This window comes from Drosophila obscura, unplaced genomic scaffold, assembly GCF_018151105.1.
Source record: "Drosophila obscura isolate BZ-5 IFL unplaced genomic scaffold, ASM1815110v1 contig_73, whole genome shotgun sequence".
Taxonomy (NCBI): Eukaryota; Metazoa; Arthropoda; class Insecta; order Diptera; family Drosophilidae; genus Drosophila; species Drosophila obscura.
Genome location: NW_024542865.1, coordinates 7,647,549 through 7,667,537, shown reverse-complemented (window position 1 = coordinate 7,667,537; position 19,989 = coordinate 7,647,549). Strand labels below are relative to the sequence as shown.

At 42.1% G+C, this 19,989-nt stretch overlaps 1 protein-coding gene across 1 annotated transcript in view; it reads left to right on the top strand.

Annotated features, from left to right (window-relative positions):
* The window catches only part of LOC111082286 (bromodomain-containing protein 4), a 36,388-nt gene that overhangs the window by 1,290 nt on the left and 15,109 nt on the right, over positions 1 to 19,989 (top strand). The window lies entirely within an intron of this gene.

The window sequence follows — 19,989 nt, the reverse complement described above, 5'->3', positions numbered from 1 at the left end:
GCAAGGCCAAGGCAGGCGTGTGAATAGAAGTGGATTAACAATTGTTGGCTATTCTTTTGAAAGAACCTTCTGCAGCAGTGCATGTAGGTCGCAAATTTTATAAATAATATTACAAGTACATAGCTACATATATTAATTATTAGATATTAATTATTAAATATTAGAGTAGTAGAGGGACTAGCCCGAGGCCACCCTTAGCAATTCCAGAATATAGCGATACCCAAAGGAATACAAATATATCTTTGGATATTTTCGAATGAAGGGCAAAAATATTTTTACCCATCCCTCTGAGTGATTAACTGACCAGGTTGAACAGTTTGGCCTATAAATAGTAAGGCTGTTTTTTGTTTGCAGGAAAAAGAGAAAAGGGTTCCAAGCCATGACAATAAGTGGGTTATTTTTTGGCTCTGGCCTTTCTGACTGATTTCGACTTCTACCCTAGGCTTGGTTCGGCTCGGACTCGGGCTCGGACTGAGCAGAATACTAAAAAGCTTTTAAGTCACTTACCTTTTGACCCAGTTGACACAGTTCCATACATATGTCAGAAAGGAACAGCGTCTGTTTGTAGTCGTTGGTTGGAGAAGTGGCTCCACTCCTCAATAATTCAGTGCCTCTTCGGTCTGATCTGCTGTCTGCTGTCTGCTGGGGCTTGGGCTGGTGCTGGGTGCTGGGGTCGATAGCTGTTTCATATGCGCAAAAAGCAAATTGCATTAACATTCAGGCCTACACGCTGCACCACCCACTTCGCGACCGACTGCTGCCTGTGCCAAGTTCTCCCCCCCCCCATCAGCAGTGATCGTGAGGGAACTGTGGAAATGCGCTACCCCCACCAATTTATTCCGGGCGGGAACATCAGAAATAGTGTCAAATTTTTGTATATGTATGTATTACGGTACTTGGCACGGGGCACACCACACAGTTCTCCCATTCAAATGAGAATTTATTATTCGCGAGTTATGAATTTTTGGTAGCCAAGAATTTGATCGGTAGAAAACAACATACATAGTGAGAGTGCATCATACGTAGTGGGGAATGAACATACATATGTATGTACTATATGAATATGTATATATACATATGTATGTACATATACATATGTATATATATGTGTGTGTGTGCAAGTGAATGTGTGCATATTAAATGATGACGGTAAAGGGTGCAGTCGTGGACATCAACCAACAAATTAGCCACTTTATATGGACAGAGGTTCCATGTGCTGGTGAAAGTGATGGCCAACACTTTGGGCATTACCAGCAGTTTATGCTGCGACTCTGGAAATGGCCTAAAAGACTCTCATACCTAACATACATATGTGCCAAGCATTGTACATGCATATATGTACATATATGTAATCCATACTATTTTTGATGAAATGAGAACTGAATCCTGCTCACAAAATTCGATAGAAAAAGTTGAAAGTTCATTTAACAAATTTTTATCTTAACAACACTTCAAGTGTACCTATTATTTTGATCAGCCTGAAGTACAGGCTCTCTTTTCTTATATAACATTATCCTATAGTATAACAAACTTTATATTAATGAGAAAAAATACTTAAAGAATAATTGGGAACTAATTTTAATTTTCAAATATAGAATAAAACTGTTTTCTGCTATGATCAAGTTTACGTAAATGTGTGTACCTATTATTATGATCATGTGTGTACATATGTGCTGGGCTTCCTTCCTTATCCTGATAACAGCGTCTCCTTTCATATAAGATATTTTCAACATAAAAGTTAGCTGAGTAATATCTCGCGAGAGTATCCATTTCTTTTGGCTTCCATCCAGATCCACATTATACGGCATGCTGTTTTTGTTCAATTGAAATTTTTTGTAAATTTACTTTCTGTGATTGTTGCGGCAGTTTCTGTAGTTTCTGTAGTTTCTGTGCAGTTTCTGTGCTGTGTGCTGTGATGTTACCCCCCCTTTTGTTGTTTCTGGTTGGCTTTGGCTTTGGCTTTCGTACATTTCGTTTATCTGTGTGTCGCTGGCTCACTTTGGCAGCTTTCTTGCATAATAAACAAGATCAGCGCGGCATACAATGTGCAACATTAGGCCAATGTTGGTACGTGGACACACGGGAACGACTGAACCGAACTGAACTGAACTGGAGTGGAGTGGGATGGAGTAGAGTGGAGTGCCTGTGTGGAGTGGAGTGAGTGGAGTGGAGTGAAGTGAAGTGTAGTGGGGCATGGGGACAATCATGGACAACGGGCGCTAAGCTGAAAACTGAAAAGAAAACCGAAAAAGCATTGGCTACTTTTGCTCTCATTTCGACTGCTTTGCGGCGACTGCGTGAGGCGCATGGATAACTGGATAACTTGGCGGTTTCCCGTTACCTTTCTCTCTCCCTCTCTCACACTCATTCTCTCTGCAGGTCTGTTGCTGTGTTTACGGTGAACCTGCTACTACTACTACTACAAAAAAAAACAAAACAAAAGGAAACAAAAACCCCAAAAACCAAAACTAAATCGTCAGCCCCGCAAAAGTTTGCAAACTTTTTAAGCTGTGCAGCAGCAGCAGCAGCAGCAGCCGCGGCGCGCGCCTGTTCCATTTCGGAGATCAGCGAACCCTTTCTGGCTCTTTATGGGATCTGCATATAGTACTGTGTAGCCACAGCAGAACCTCGCTATGATGCGCCGCATCACTGCTTCGCTGCTTCACTGTTGCAAGTGGCAAGCAGACAGACAGAGAAGAGGCAGACTGGCGGGCAGTCAGACAGAGAGGCAGGCAGACGGGCAGTGGTAGAGGTGCGCACATACATAATTTGCTAGTCTTGTAAATGCGGACGCGTGGCACGAGTCGAGACCAAAGTCCCAGGGCAGCCATAATTGCCCCTCCATTCCGTTTGGACACACAAAAACACACACATACACACACACAGAGCAGAGGAGAGGAGAAAAAGTTCCATCAATGCGCGGCTGCATAGTCGGGACGTCCGTCGAGTCGACACCGACACCGAGACAGAAACTCTCGACCGGTGGCGAGTCCAACTGCGAATTCGTGCCCAGCGATCTGCATTGTTTGGCAAATTTGTAAGCGAAAAGTTATTGCAAACTGTTTTGCTGCACTATTGCTTACGCTTACGCTTATAGCACCACTCCGGGCCGGGTACTGATGCTGCTGCTGCTGCTGCGGCTGCGGCTGCGGCTGTTTCTTTTTTTTTTTTGTGTGGCTTTTCCTGTCCACTGGCCCGCTCGGCTGTGTGCTGTGTGCCCCTCTTTGTTGCTTCTTTGGCTTGGTCTTCCCCTGCCCGACGACAGCTTCTTGTACATACATAATTATGCCGAGAGGCTTGAGCCTCGGACACCTTGGCCATGTTTATCTTATGGCAACTGACGACTGCAATAGTCCCCGTTGTCTATCTCTCTCTGCATCACCGCGCACTCGTTTAAACTTCGCCCACATGCCACCTCCACAGCCATAGCCACCGGAGGAGTCAGAGTCAGAGTGCGGAATGCCACTGCAACATGACAGATTTGAGTTGATCTGCAACGAGATGGCAAACAAGCAGCAGCAACAGGTGCACAACAAGAGGGATAAAGCGTTAAAACTGGCGCCAAACCTGTACACAGAATAGGGATGCCCTTTTAGAACAATCGGTGCTCGTCTTGCTAGTCCCTCACTCCGTGAGCTGTGCAGCAGCAGCAGCAGCAGCAGCAGCTGTGTTGGGATCTTTATGGGATCCTTATGGGTTCCTCGTCCTCGCCCTGGTCCTATTGGAGCAACGTGTGACAGTAGAGTGGATATTTATTTTAAATTACATCTTCCAAGTGCATACTGATGAATGCTGAATGATGATGGCACTCACTCAGTAGATGCTGTAGGCTGCTGAAATCGAAATCTACATCTACACCAACAATACGCTGAATACACTGATAGAAAAAAGGGATAGTAAAAATAACTACAACCATATTTGAATTTAAAATGCCATTTTTAAATACAATCATAGTAAAATTTAATAGAATTCACTTTGATTCAAATATAAATGTATTAAAAATGCTTTTTTAATACGGTCATATTTAATCTAAATACAAAACACTTCAAAATAACTATAACATATTAAATTTGTAGTTTAATATGTTTCATATTTAAATTGAATATTATTAAGACTTGATTTCAAAATTTTTCTTTTAAAATCCAAAGGAAAAACTTTTTATTTTAAATATTCCATATTAAATGAAATCAAATATTTTTTGTATTTATTTTAACTATGTTTATATTATTTTTGTATGTCCCTCGAATTCCCAACTGGTTCCAGCTGCTGCTGCCTTGAATGCACAGTAAAATTATCTTAGCGCAGGGGCATAATCACAACCAATGCAGTCCTACTCATGTTGCGATTATTTCTAGTTGAAAACTTTAACCAATTCACACCATGAGGACTTGAAATGTAATTTGCGTACGCAAAATAATAACCAATTAGTTAAAAATGAATATAAATATAAATATGAAACATATTAGATTTAAATATTAAACATATTAAATTTAAATATGAAAGGAAACATATATGAAACATATTAAATTTGAATATAAAACATATTAAATTTAAATATGAAACATATTTAATTTAAATATGAAATATATTAAATTTAAATATTTCTATATTAATATCAAAATTAAAGTGAAAAATATTTAATTTGAATACAACCACTCTTGGATGAAAATCAATGGCATAAATATTTAAATCTAAGTGAAAATATTAAAATTTCAGGGCTTTTTTCTATCGGTGTACATACCACATGTACATACATACATACATACATACATATGTATATGGTATAGTCGTATAACAGCGATCCTTCCCGCTGTGCCCCTCCATTCGAGAGTTCAACGTCAGAGCTGCTTGAGTTGCGTAAAACGGAATAACGAAGAGCATTGGTAGGCGATCATCATTTTCCGATTTGCCAGCCAGCCAGACAGCACCACCCCCCTCCCAAATGCTTCTTACATTTTAATTAGTCAGTTACGCAATTTTGGGCGAGAGCAAAGACAATTTTTAATGCAAATTAGCAGCATCCGCCCACAATCAGCGACGAATGGCGAATCAGCAGCAGGGTTTATGGTTCGCACCCGTTGCGGGGCGCAACATCAAAGGGTTTGCCGCAAATGGCTGTGACGCCGCCAGCCCGAACTGTGCAGCACACAGACAGACGCGAATTGGTTTTTCGGCATTCGAAAAGTAAAACATTCAGTGGGCAAAAGTCTAATTAAAGCAAGGAGGCGGCATGTTCAGCTAAATGAACCTTGGCAAGAATTTCCATGGCGCAACAGCAGCAGCAGCAACAGCCAGCAGCAACAGCCAGCAGCAGCAGCAGCCAGCAGCAACCATCCACTGACAACCACGAGCAACCACTCAAGCGCGTTATTTGGTTTATCAATTCTCCAGTCCAGTGCAGTGCAGTGCTGTGCTGTGCTGTGGTGTGCTGTGCTGTTGTTTCTGCCAGTGTTTTGCAATTGCAGTCATGGCTTTTGTTTTCCACATAAACCCTGCCACGAGCTGCTCCGATCAGCCATAAGGGGGAGCCAAACACACACACACACACACACACACACACACACAGACAGACACACAGTTCTCCTTCTCCTCCTGCACATGAGTCACACAATCTGGAGCAACAGCCACCGTCGAGAGCAACGAGATCGGATTGGATCGGATTGGATTGGTTTGGATCGGCTGGGTATCGCGTATGTGGAACGCCCACCTGGGTGTGGAGACGTCTGATGCTGGCTGGATGGCTGGCCGTGCCTTCGAATCGGCGAAACAATTTTGCTTTTGATTTGCTTTGGCAGCTTTTCATTTACATTTACTGATGACAGTCACAGCAGCAGCAGCAGCAGCAGCAGCAGCAGCAATCTCCAGCGTAGCAGCAGCAACAAACACTGCATCAGAAAATCATGACAATGCTCAAGGTACAATGTCAAGACCTCGCGCCACATACAACAACAACAACAACAACAACAACAACAACAAAAGCAAGCCGAAGCCAAAGCCACTGGCTGGCTAACCGCCGTGGGTCAGCTATGAGCGAGAACTCTCCAAAAGTTGCCACCGTCGAGGACGTACTGCGTGAGCATGGGGCGGGGCAGGGGCTGACGGGCTGACGGTGCTGTGATGCAACACATCCATCCATTTTGGCCCGTCCATCTCGAGTATCAGTCGATATATATACATATATACATATATATGTATATATATTACTTTCAAATTTGCGCAGACACAGTTGGCCAAACATTTGGCATGGCTATGCTCTATTTGCCCGCAGTTCGGCACGATCGATCCTCAGTACTCAGTACTCAGTTCTTAGTTCTTAGTTCTCGGTTCTCGGTTCTCAGTTCGATGGTGCAGGGCAGGGAGGGCGGGATCTGTTGTTCGTTTTCGGTGGTGTTACCATACAAAAATGATTAAAGAGCTCTCTGACCATTGCAAATGAATGCCAGTTCACTGATCGATGGGGGATCGATGGGGCAAGGCCAGGTCAGGGACAGGGACAGCTGCTGCTGTGTGCCAAATGGGAATAGGCATAGGCTCAGAGGTAGGCTGTAGCAGAGGAGTGTTCAGGGACTACTCCCCAGGATCTATCTAGTTATGGTCCATTGGAGTTCATAATCAAAGCATAGGAAATGAGTGTGGACGCGTCTCGAGGATGGTTACGAACTAGATCTTCGCTTGCCACACACACAGGGGGTGGGGCACAGCCCCACCTCCATCTCCACGATCGTCACCTTTTGACCAGAGACCTAGCCCAGAACCGCATCGAATCCACTTTGGTGTTTGTTTGTTTGTTTGTCTGTCTTTCACTTTCCAATCTCTGTTGGTTGCTCTTGTGCGCGGAGTCTGCCTTTTTTCTGTTTTTTTTTTTTTGTTTTCTGTTTGCTTTATCTAAGCAAATCGATCGGATCGGATCCAATCACTTTGTGAATGGATAGTTGACGCCTTCGTGAACCATGGCCCGACCTAACCCCTAGCCAATACCAATACCAATACCGTGAACTTCCACCTTCCACCATTGAATGCTGCGGCAACACTTTCCTCACCCACCCACCCACCTCTACCTTTGCTTACCTTTGCCTACCTTTGCTCACTTTGTACGATGCTTGTACGATGCTCTTGCAGATTGATAAAATGTTTTATAATTAATTACTATATAGAAGAACGTTTATAATTAAAAGTTTTGTACGGCAGCGGGGAAGCAGCGGCCAATGGCGTAATGGAATTTAAATTGGGTAACAAGCTCTCCGTCCCACCGATCTGAGCCCTACAAAACGTGCTCAGTGTTCGTACTTGAGGAGGTATATATTGCCACGAAAGCGACACCCAGAGACACCCAGGCAGCCACAGTTGGAGTAGCTTGACAAAATGAAATCCCCCCCCCCCCAGTCCCAGTCCCAGCCCCAGACCGCCCCCCGATACATAGATATTCGTACTCGAGTTTAAATTCGGCTCTTTCTGTCGGCTTTTTGTATACCTATTTCGGGCACCTTTTGTGGTTGGCTGCTTGTTTGTTGTTGTTTGTTGTTTTTACAACAATTGCAACAATTACGACGAGCAGCAAACGAGAGACGCCAAAAAGCAACCGAGAAAAATTATGACTTTTGATCTAATTATGGCTTTGGACTCTATTTGTTGTCTCGGCACCGGGGCAACCTTGGCACCAATTTGTTTGTCTCACTGAATCCCATTTGATATTTTCTGGGTCTGTAGCTGGGGCCAGTTGGCCAGTGGCCAGGGGGGCTGGGACTGCTGGATGGCAGGGTCCGGGCGCAGGGCAGGGCTTTCTCTACCACATTCTAAGACTGAATCGGACACTCCCACTGGCTCCACCTCCCCCACCATCACCCGTATACCCGCACAATTGTCGATCGCCTAAAAACAATAATTACGGGCAGAGAAAAAAAAAATGTTGGCCAGATATTTTCCGTTACTTTGATTTCGTTTTCGATATTGGGATTGGTTTTTCTTTCGCTATTTTAAATTGGAGCAGCAGCACTTGCGGTGGTGCTGGTGGTGCTGGTGGTGCTGCTGGTGAGGGGGGGGGGTACTTTTTATTACATGACAAAGAGCGAGGGAAGACAAAAACTCAGAAACATATTTGAGATAGCCGAACGAACAATTATCCCCAGGCTCGGCCAAATAATTTACTTGCGCCCTGGCTCGGCCAACTTTTTGCTGTCTCTGCGCCGTTGGCCAAGCGGCGCGGTGCTGCGCTGTGGCACGAACTGGCCAATAAAAGTAAGAGTCTGACGATTTCGGGGATTTCAGGAGTTTTATTTTTTTTTTTATTTTGTTTTATTTTGTTCCCCCCCCACCCCACACTTTTTTTTTGCGCAATTTTAGCCCCGGACGAAAGACTTAAGAAACGAACTTTAGCATTCTTTTTGGTTGTTTTTGCTGTTTGTATCTCTGTTTTCGTCTCTTTGGTTGCTTGTGCACTGCTCGATGCAAATATGGCAGAGGCAGAGCCAGAAGCAGAGACAGAGGCAGAGCCGTGGCCAAATCAAGGGGAAATTAGCCACCATGGTGGAGGGGTGCGGGGAAGCAAAGCAATTTTGTCGCTCAAACGACTCCATTAAGTCAGTCGGTAGTTTTATGGCCTTATGCTTATTGCCAGCTGATGAATTGCACTTTGAATACCCTAGGGAGGGCCCAGGCAATAGCCGACTGGGCTGGCCGACTGGGCACTGCCCATGTTGGCCAAAGCCGGGTGCCACCGACTTTCCTTCGACCAACCAGAGAATTCTAGGGTCGTTGATGGGCTCGTTCCATGTGGTTCCACCACCAACCACCAGGTTTATAAATTTGTTTGCTTCTTTTGTTTGGTTTTTTTTACGCTCATATTTATGTACATTTCATTGGCGTGACTCAATGATTGGCTAGTCTTTGACTATATTGCTGCAGATTTGCATATCAAGGTACGGGTATGGGCACCCATACTCATACTCATATTCATACTCATATTCATATGCGCTCCACGTTGACAAACGGGCGACGGCTACAGCCCTTTCACATAGTTTTCGGAATGAACAAAAAGGCGCAATGGATTAGCTGCATCGACCATCGACAGATCCAAATATGTCTCTATGGCTTTGTGCTCTACGGTGTCTACGGTGGAATATACGGGCACAGACAGGCCTGAGGCCTGAGGCCTGCGGCCTGTGGTCTGAGGTCTTTGGTCTGGAGCCTGCTGTCAAATTCGTTGCAGTCATTAGGCCAATTCAATTGGCTGAGCCAACGAAAACGAATACTAAAACGGGTATTAATTGTGTTGTTAACGCCGCACAGTGGGCGAAATGGCCATTCTAGCGGCATTTAATTAATAACAAGCGTATCTTAAAAGATATCGCAATGAAATTTGGAACTTAAGACGATTCTATTAGCCGAATGTCTCTACCAAATTTCATTCGAATGGTCAACTATATCATAAGGCAGCTATAGGCCCGATCGGTCAAAAATGTTCACATATGTGATAAAATCGTAAAGATGATTTTATGCATCATAACTCCATAGCATATGATTGTATAACTTATACATATTCAAGATTTATGTTGTTTTTATTTATTTAGATACGAATAATAAAGTTTAAAATATACAAAATATACATAATTATTCGGAATCCGAACTATCGGAACTATTAACTTCTTCTAAGTTGACGTCGAATAACATATCTTTAACCTCTTTATCCAACTCTATATTTTTTCGGGAAAGCCTGGACGATGATTTGGATAGGTTCAAATTAATGGGTCAGATGTAAAAAGGAGAGCATGCACTAAATCTTCCATTGTATTTTTTCGTGAAGACTTTCGGGTGTGATTCTGCCTTATGTTCCGAAGATCTTTATTACGTGCCTCCAATGCTTCTTCAGACATCATGCCAATAGGAAGTCCAACGCAATTAATTATATCCGCTCCATGCAATAAAATTTTGTGAACAGAGGATGGCATATAGAACCATGGTATTTTTCAACAAATATTTCAGCTGTCTGAAAGCAAAAAACCCGATAAACCTCGGTATTGACTTTATAACCACATGCCATAGTTCTGAGTATCACACTAAATCTGTGAATTAGATTTTCGTCGACACCAGTTATTTCGCTTGCTAATGTTGGCTGTTGGAAAAATCTTCTTGCTGTGTTTCCATTATTAGTATTTCCGGCTCCAGGCATTGGTATATCTACCAATAAAGACATTTCTTTCTTTACACGATTTTGTATATGTTTTTTGTGCTGCTCAGCTGCATCCTTATCGGATTTTCGAATCTGCCATTTTTCAAAAGGAAGCCTATAGCTATGTGAAGGATACATTCAAGGCATCTTATCCACGCATGCAATGTAGAGAGTCCATACTGATACAAATTTGTATCAGGTGTTCGACTTTTCAGGTTGTTCATTACTGAGGGAGTTGCACCGCAAATACCACATGTTTGGTTGGAAGACTCAGCAATGACACTAAATATTTTTCCATCAATCATTGTCATGTGAAACTTATGTTGGATTTGAAAATTTTGGAATGTTGTCGGAAGGATTTCTAATATTTGTTTATTTATTTTATCAACTTCCAATTTCACCAAGGAAGATGTTTCTTTTTCGCACACTATTTTTATTGGTCTACAAAATCTGGTAGAGGAAGGACGTGAATTCTGCCATATTACAATTGGTCCCATGTTTATTTGTAGGGGCACAATACAAATCGTGAACATATATTCATCGGTTTTATTTTCTTCAAACTCGCTGTAGCCTTGACGATACATGGAATGGCCACTACTTCCGTCACAGCCCCATTTGTGCACGGCAGTAATTATTATCCGTTTCGTTCATTTTTTCGAAAATAATTTTGCTTGATTGCACGATTCTTGAAACGGTGTGGTCAACTAGGCACTGTAAAGGCACTTCTGCTGAAGAGTCAGTAACTTTTACGTCTTTCGGATAGCACATTAGTTTTGCTGTTCTCAACAAATCGTAGCTTGGAAAAACATTTGCATTGTTAGATCTAGTTTTTGCTTGTACTAGCTTATATGAATGTTTTGTGAAGCGCCCATCAATATAAATCGCCAAAGCTTCCTCAGGGCTGAACTTAATAGGAAGTTTGGGATCACTGCCTTCACATTTTATTGTTTTTGCCACGACCTCTTCATCTGAACTAAGCAATGATACAGCTCTAGAAGCATTTCTCTTCCCAGCTTTGTACAAGCTCACACGTGCCGCCAACATGAGTTCTTCATTGGTTGCTTCGTTTGCAAGAGATTTAGCTTTGTTCAATTTAGTTTTCAATGAACAATCTTCAAACTCTTTTGACGGTCTTCCAACTGAACGTACAGCTTTTTCCGGTTCTACATAAATATGGAGTCAGCATCTAACCACTCCTTGTTATATTTCTCGAAAATTTCCAATGTCCTATGAGCTCTTTTCCATTTTTGCTGCAACTGTGCTACAAATGAGTAAATCCTCTGATTTACTGCTTTATATTCTAGTTGAGAATAATTATTATTATTAAATACATTGGAAAAAACGTATTTCTCAACAGCAGCACACTTTTTGGTAGCGACCTTTTCGCTGTACCAAACAAAAAAATGTGTCTTCTAGGATAGACATTTCCTAAAAATGAAATTTTGTTGTTATAGGCAGCTATAGGCAGATCAAATTGAATATTTCGCATTTACAATACCTTAAAGAATGTATATTAAAAGGAATTGAAACTTAAGCGCTTTCAAGTACCAAGGTGCACTCCACCAAAAACTGCAATGCGTGTTCTGAAGCAGAATTTCCCAAAGGTCGATTTGTAGAGCTATTTTAAACTAACACATGTTATCAAACGTCATAAACTAATTTTTAATAAATAGCTTCAAGCTTATAAATAAATAATCCACAAAAAATTTATGTTAAACTTTGTTTGTTTCCTTTTTGTAAAAATTTTGGCCAGCTTCACTAAAGCGCGCCAAAAGTCGATTTCATCAGCTGATGCACCATGTGCTCTGCTTGACACCTCACAGCTGCGTGATTAATAAGAGCAAAACAAAACAGCAATTTTTTTTCATATTCACTAAAGCATTGAGAATCGATAACGCACAAAAAATTTAATTGATTCTGCTATGAAATTTTGAATTAAATGGAGCTAGAATGGCCATTTCGCCCACTGTGCGCCGTCTGGTAATTCGATATGATATGTGATTTTCGTACATGTGTGTGCCAGTCCCCAAGCCTCCACATACCCATACCCATACCATACCATACACACATACACACATATGTACATACATACGTCAAAATTAATCACTTCCCTTTACTAGAATTTACATGAAAAACTTTCAAATTGTTTTGGTTTCGGTTTCGGTTTCGGTTTTGGCTTCGATTCGGTTCGAGTTCAGTGGAGTTAGTTGCGTTTTATTTTGTTTTCGTTTGATTTTTTCGTCTGGCATGAATTAAAGCACAATTATTGGCCCGCCAGGCCATGTCTCGGAAATGTGCACCCCAAGGAGAGATAATGCCCGTCTCGTACCGTACGCCACAACGGGTTTGACTACGCACTCAAGGTTACAATTTAAGCAAAAAATAAAAATACATACGATATTGTATATTGTACATATGTACATAAAGTATGTAAATGCATACGCACTCGAGTCTGGAGTCTGGAGTCTGGAGTTCAGCTCCCATTGAAGCCGAAGTGAGGAGTGCCGAACGCTCCCCGTTGTCAGGCAATCAGGCAATCAGGCAGAGACACCCAAGACATTTCCTGCCCTGTAACGATATTAACCAATAGGTCAGCAAAGAACTAAACGAATTTAGGCATTGATTCACATGGTTGTAGTACATACACTGATAAAAAAAATGCATAGTAAAAATAACTACAATCATATTTGAATTTAAAATGCGATTTTTAAATACAAACATAGAAAAAATTAAATGGAATTCACTTTGATTCAAATATATGTATTAAAAATGCTTTTTTAATACGGTCATATTTAATCTATATGCAAAACATTTCAAAATAACCATAATATATTAAATTTGTAATTTTATATGTTTCATATTTAAATGGAATATTATTATGACTTGATTTCCACACTTTTTTGTTTTAAAATCAAAAGGAAAACCTTTTTATTTTGAATATTCCATATTAAATGAAATTAAATATTTTTTGTATTTATTTTAACTATTTTTATATTATTTTTTATATCCCTCGAATTCCCAAATATGAAACATATTAAATTTAAGCATAAAATATTTTTAAATTAAATATGAAACATATTAGATTTAAATGTTAAACATATTAAATTTAAATATGAAGTATATTAACTTTAAAAATAAAACATATTAAATTTAAATATAAAATATATTAAATTTAAATATTTTGATATTTAATTTTTTATTTTATTTTTATTATAAAGTTATAAAAAGTTTTATTTTATAAAAATTATAACAAGTTTTTTTTTATTTTATTTTTATTTTGATATTTATTAAATCTAAGTGAAAATATTAAAATTGCAGGGCTTTTTTCTATAGGTGTACATACTACATACGTATGAATGAATGTATGTATGGTAGGCCTGCCATTTGTTGCTGTCTGTCAATGTTCGATTTATGTATAAGGCACATGTCACAGATCGCGGGGCTCTGGTGTAAAGTGTCCGAATCGTGGCGATCGCCAGCGATAAGCGTTAGCTTGGACGCAGCCGGACGGACGGACGGACAGGCCGTGATGTGATGTGGTGTGGTGGTGGTCCCATCAATCGGTAAACTTGTCGCACGTCAATCGATAAGATCGCCATCTGTTTTGCTGCCGTCCGTTGCCGTTCCGACCACAATGAAGCTGTCATAAGCTGAACAGAAGTCGACTTATTCTATCGGTGCGGCGACTGCTCTTGATTCTGGGAAATGTCAATTTTCATTCGGTCCGGATTCCGGACTCCGCACTCAATTTATGCGCTTCCTGTGCAATCAATTGAGTTGCCATCAATTATTCGGCGGATTCTAGAGGAGGTATAAAGCTCAATTGGATGCCGAATGCGAATGCGAATGCGAATGCCATTTGTGACATTGATTGCATCCTGTGTTGTATGTATGTATGTACATACATATGTATGTATGCATTTGCACATTTTTTTTTTTTGCTCAAATTGGAATCACGCTTCTTGACCACTTTTGGGCCGGAGCTGCGCTCGTGGTGCGGTGCCATGGTGCCATGACCAAATGTGGGACATTCTCTGCGTTCTCTAAATCGCCACAACCCCCCTCCCCTCCTCCCCCTTACAAGTATTTCCGTCCCTGCCGGACACCCTCCTCCTCATCATCATCATCTGCGATTCCAACTTCGCCCGGCATGTGTCTCATACTCGTAAGTCCATTTTATGGCGTTTTAAAGTGTTTCACATCGAAATTATTGTTAATCGGCCGGCGGCTTTAATTGCCGTCTTTGGTCGGTCGGTCTGTCTCAGCTGCAAAACAGACAAATTATAATCACAATTAAAAGCGCTAAGTACATGCTAGCTGCTTTGTCGTTGACAATGAAAATGTTTAGCTAATTTTTGGGTACGTATTTTTGTATTTTTGGTGTTTCTTTTTGAGGTACTTTTGGGTCTCTTGGCAAATTAAATAGCAAAATAGCTATTAAAAGAAAAAAAAACCTTTGTATCGTGCAAAAGATTCTCAGTTTCAAATCCTGGAACAAGGTTAAGTCTCGAAATCATCAAGAAAATTAAATTTAAGTTTAAGGGATTCTCTTTGGTAATGTTAAATTATTTGTATTAATTTAGTAGCATTTTTTGTTGCGCTCAACTACTCGTCGGTAATGACAAATGTCATAATGTGGCACCCAGATGTCGCAAGATGGAATACATACATACACACACACACCTGTTGTCACCTCCCCCTCTTCTCGTTGCTGCACTGCAAGCTCAGCTCCATCGCCTCTGGTCGGGTTTTTTGCCCCCCTCTATAATTTGTTTGGTATGCGTGAGCATTCGGTGTATTTTTCTTTCTGTTATTTTTGTCTGCTTTGCGGCGCTGTAATTTTCATATTTTTGCTGCTGCTGCTGCTGCTGCTGTTGCTGTTGCTATTTGTTACCTCCTGCCAATAAAAGTCTTTGTCAACATTTTGTTGCTGTAATCAAGTCACACGCATGCGCAACACTGCAACAATTTCAATTATTTCTGCTTTGCTCTCTTCATTTGCATTTAATTTCAAAAAAAAAAAAGAAACAAATAACACAAATAAATATTTACACTGGGCAACGGCTGAACAAGCTCGTGATCGGGCTCGGTCTCGGGCTCGGTCTCGGGCTCGGTCTCGGCCTCTCTTTGACATAATTAAATCGCAATTAATTGCCAACGACAATCGACTGTAATAAAAACAATGTGTGGCAACTGTGAGAACCCACAGAAGCCATTGACATATGGATTTGGAATACGGAATGGTGCGAGCTAGCTACTTATTGCAAAAATATTATGTATCCACTGCCAACCATTTGGCAAATAAATATTACCATAAATTGATACGAATTTTCTTCTCCTTTTGATGGTAGCTTTTCATTTTTCAAGGCAAGTGAAGCACTAAGCACTTTTCCACTCCGCCAAAATAATGAAATCACGAAGCCAGCGGAGTAGCAAAAAAAAAAAAAACAAAAACAAACAAAAAAAGGAAAGAAAATCAGCATAATCACCGAAAATGAAAATGAATCAGTTGAATGCCGCCACCTTGATGATTACGTTGTTGATGATGACGATGGACGATGATGATGTTGATGATGATGCGCGTGCCACGGCGCCATTTAGTGCAAATTTGTCGTTGCTTCCGGCCCAAGCTGCCGGCTGCCTGGCCACCTGCCACAAAACTGACTTTAAGTTGCTACTGTTGCAGTAGCAGTAGCAGCAGCAGCAGCAGCAGACATTCACTTTGGTACCTTTGGCTCATTCAATGCCAGTGAAAGAAAAGCGCGTCATAATTTCCGCGCAGAAAGATGGATTGTTCGGATCTCTCAGGTCTTTCATTCGATGACTTGAATGGTGCCAGATGAGCTGGCATTTTTTATGGCTGACATTGCCATAATGCAATCATCCTTCCTTTACTCCTTTCCATTGCACCAATCAATTCGAATCAGTTGCCAGTGCGAATCGACTGTGAGCCAAGGCAGGCCAGGCCAGGCCAGGCCTTTGCGAGTCATTTGCATGTTGCATGTGGCCCGCCCGCCATGGCCCGGAAGCCGTGCCCAAAAGATCGTGTACTGTTAGAACAGCCAGAGCCAGCTACGGCAGCCGATAATTATGGTTAATAAATATTGGCTGCCAAAAGTGCAATAAACCAGACAAACGACAAATACAAGGCGGTCCAGCAGGGGCAGGGGCATAGGCAGAGGGGGGAGAGCGGAGAGCTGGTTGCTTAGTTCTTGGCCTGGCTCTGGGCTGGTCACATTTCTCGATACTAAAACTTAATTGCAGTCGACACACATGCCATAGATAGTGGGGGGGGACAGACAGGAAAACTAGCTCACGCAACCTGTGACTGCTGCATGCGGCATGGTGCATGGTGCATGGTGGGACACAGGCAATTTGTTTCTGAAAAATTCTGAAAAAGAAATAAAAGAACAAATTTATTTCCATGTTTGGGCTAGAGAACAAAATGAATAAGTAACGATGTAATGCAACTCACAAGCTCTAGGCCTTACATATGTACAATATTACCTATAATACCTATATAATATATACCTATGTATGCATGCACCCCAATCCTTGCTGCTTATTCTAAAGATCTTAACCATCTTACCATCAATTGGTAGCCATTGCCCACGGAGCACCACCCAACCCAACCCTTTTTTGGGCCTACAGGGCATTGTTAGACCCTCTGCCCCGCCCCAAGACCAATCCATTTTATTTTCACGAAAACAAAACAGTTGCATCCCATAATCTGTGCCAATCAAACACCAAAAAATAACCAAAACTATAATATAAAATAAAATAAAATATGAAACCAATTGGAGCGCTTAGCACTCGGTTCGAGGTGAGGCCAGACTTTGTAATGGTTTAATTATTATTTTTCATACCTTAGAGAAATTGACTGAGACTGAGACTGGGCCGAACGATCGATCGATCGATCGATACCCGTTACCCATAGACCAGACCACTTGGCTAGTTCAAATTGAATTTAATTGGAGAGCTGAGAACTATGACAAAATGATTAATTAAAGTCAATTTGAGACGCCCACTTGGCCTAACCGCGAGGCCTACATAGATATGGGAAACATACATACATACATACATACATATGCTGGCTTATTGGCTAATATAAATATTGTATGCATATTACTCGTATCTCTCTGGTGCTCTACTCGCACACATCCGACTTTTGTGCGAGTGCAAGTGTCGTTGCTAATGATTATTGGAGCTGGCGACAAGTCTAAACCGCTAAATTGTTGTTAATTTCCAGTAATAATTCAAGCAAAGCGCCTCATAAACAAACAACTTTGTTAACAGCAATTCGTGCGAGAGGGGTGGGGCTGCAGGGCGGCAGGAGAGGCGCGAGAGAACTGGTCACACACTATCAGTTTCAAGTGTTGAAGTCATAAATCTGCATAATGATCATGTCTCATGTCTCATGTCCCATGGATCTACCCCCAGCATTTAGTGCGTTAGTCCATGTCTGTGTGGGTTGCGACCAACTCAAACTCAACCCAAGCGAAAATGTATTTTGTACGAATTATATATATGAATTATAATAACATTTACAATGTAGATTCTACATGCCAGCATCTACAGCTCAAATTTTTCGTTTTTTGTTTAGTCTTTCGTATTTCTGGTACAGTTTAAATGTTCAAGTTAATTTTTAGTATTTTTATATATAGCCTAAGAAGTGCTCTTGTCGGGGGGTCGAAGAGTCGCCGCAACTCGCGATCAAGATCACCATTTACGAATGAAAATGGGGCTCCTAGCAACTGTCTTACTGGCCCACCGTTTTCCTTTCTTCGTTCTTAGTTGTTTAATTTCAGAATTTCCCATGACCTCGTACATACATATGTACATATGTATGTTTGTGGGTATATGGGTATATTTTTTTTGGCAAAAGTCGTTTGCTAGGCAGCTTTCACGGCATGGATTTCTCCGGCGGGGCACTCTTACCTACCCGGCACTTGTCATTAGCAGCTAATACATTTCAGACACTCGACTCTGCTGTGGCACATGGGAACACCTGGCCACGCCCACCTGACAGTTTGCTGCCCATTGTTGACGGCGGGAAAGTTGTTGTCGGGCGAAGTCTTTGTTCAGTTTTGCGATCTGACATTTGGCCCCCGTCGCCACTTGGCGAGCGTCTCTGCCACGCTTGCTGTGGGATTCACCTTCCTCGGGCGAGCTGTGTCTGGCAGCCAACCAGATCGCCAAAGTGGGCCACATCTAGCTACCATTTATCAAATGGCATCCCTTTTGGTAGTCACCATTTAGGACTGAGGATTGAAGAAAAGTTTCCGAGTGCGCAGCTTTATCAGCCAATTGATGTAGGTCGAGGTAGCGCAGCTCACAGATGATGTGATGAGTCTCTGCCAAGGAACTTCTTGTCCCCAGTGTCCCTTTCGTGTTCCTCGTAGTCCTCTTATAGCCGGCAGTAAACTGGTTATCTGAACCGAAAGAAATTGACCTTGAAAAAGATCACCAGCACCAGTCAAAAATGGTAAAAGGTAAATGTAAGCCTGTAAATTGGGCTCGCAATGGAATGCGCCGGTCGAAGGGGGCACCAGAGCGCTCTACTATGGCCGATAAACAAGTTTTCTGTCGAATCATGCTGGGATCCCCATCGGAATCAAAGATTGTTGGGCCTTCCGATTGCGGTCCACCTGCCCATAGAGTACATATCTCTATTATGCATGAAGAGAAACGGCACAAATCAAAGAGCCGGCGTCAGGCAGGTGATTAAACAATAAAAAGAAAACAATTATTGCTGGTAGAGCTGGTAGAGCTGCCAGTGGGGTCAACCAGTGGAGCTGTCTGTCTGTCTGCCCATGAATGGTTTTGATTTGAGTGCAGGAAAACAGTCGAGTCGAGTCGAGTGGCATCCACTGCGGGCGGCACAGCCAGCCAGCCAGCCAGCCAGCCTCTGTCAACGGAACTCGTAAATCAGTAAATCAGGTGCTGCTGCTGCTGCTGTTGGTTGTTGCTCATGTTGATGAACATCATCAACACCTCTATCGGAGGCAGTGAGACAGACGCTTGACGATAAGCCCCAAACATCAATTAAGAGGCTTTGCTTTGCCTCAATTTATTGGAGCTCAAAGTTTGCGCCGTAGAGCGGGGAGGGAGGGAGAGGGAGCAATAAAATTGAGCATTCAAGTGCCGTTTCATTGAGGAACTACATGGAGCAAAGATCGTGGCACACGCACAGTTTCCCCTTGCCTCTTGGCCGGCTGCCGCTTGCCAGTTGCCGCTTGCCGGTTGCCAGTTGCAAAATGCCATACAGACGGAAAGCCGGACAGCAGGTGGCAGCAGGGGGCAGCAGGTGGCAGCAGGAGGGGTCGGACAGGCAGACACATGGAAATCTTAGGGAAATTGCAAAACATTTTCTCTGCTCCCAGCTTCAGCCTCGACTTGGACTCTGAGATTTGGCATCCGGTTGTTGTTGCTCGACAACTTATTAAATCATTTTTATATATGTATTTTTTGTTGTATTTTTTGTTTTCTGGTTTTGCGTCTCTTATCCTACTTCTGCTCTTGCCATGTAAAAGAACGACACGCAGGAGAGCAGAAAAAAGAAGCAACAATGGTGCCATTTCTCCATGTTCGGCTGATTGATTCGCCAATTGAGCAATATTTTTAGGATGATATTTATGGGAGTACATTATTCTCAATAGCCACCCCACCCCTCACACCTACTCGTAGTGCAGTCCAAAAGTCACACAAAGTAAGCCAACCCCCAGCCAACCCATAGCCAAGCCAAGCCAACCCCCAGCCAACCCCCAGCCAAGCCAAGCCAAGCCAAGTGTGTTGACCAACATTTGACTAATTAACACATCACA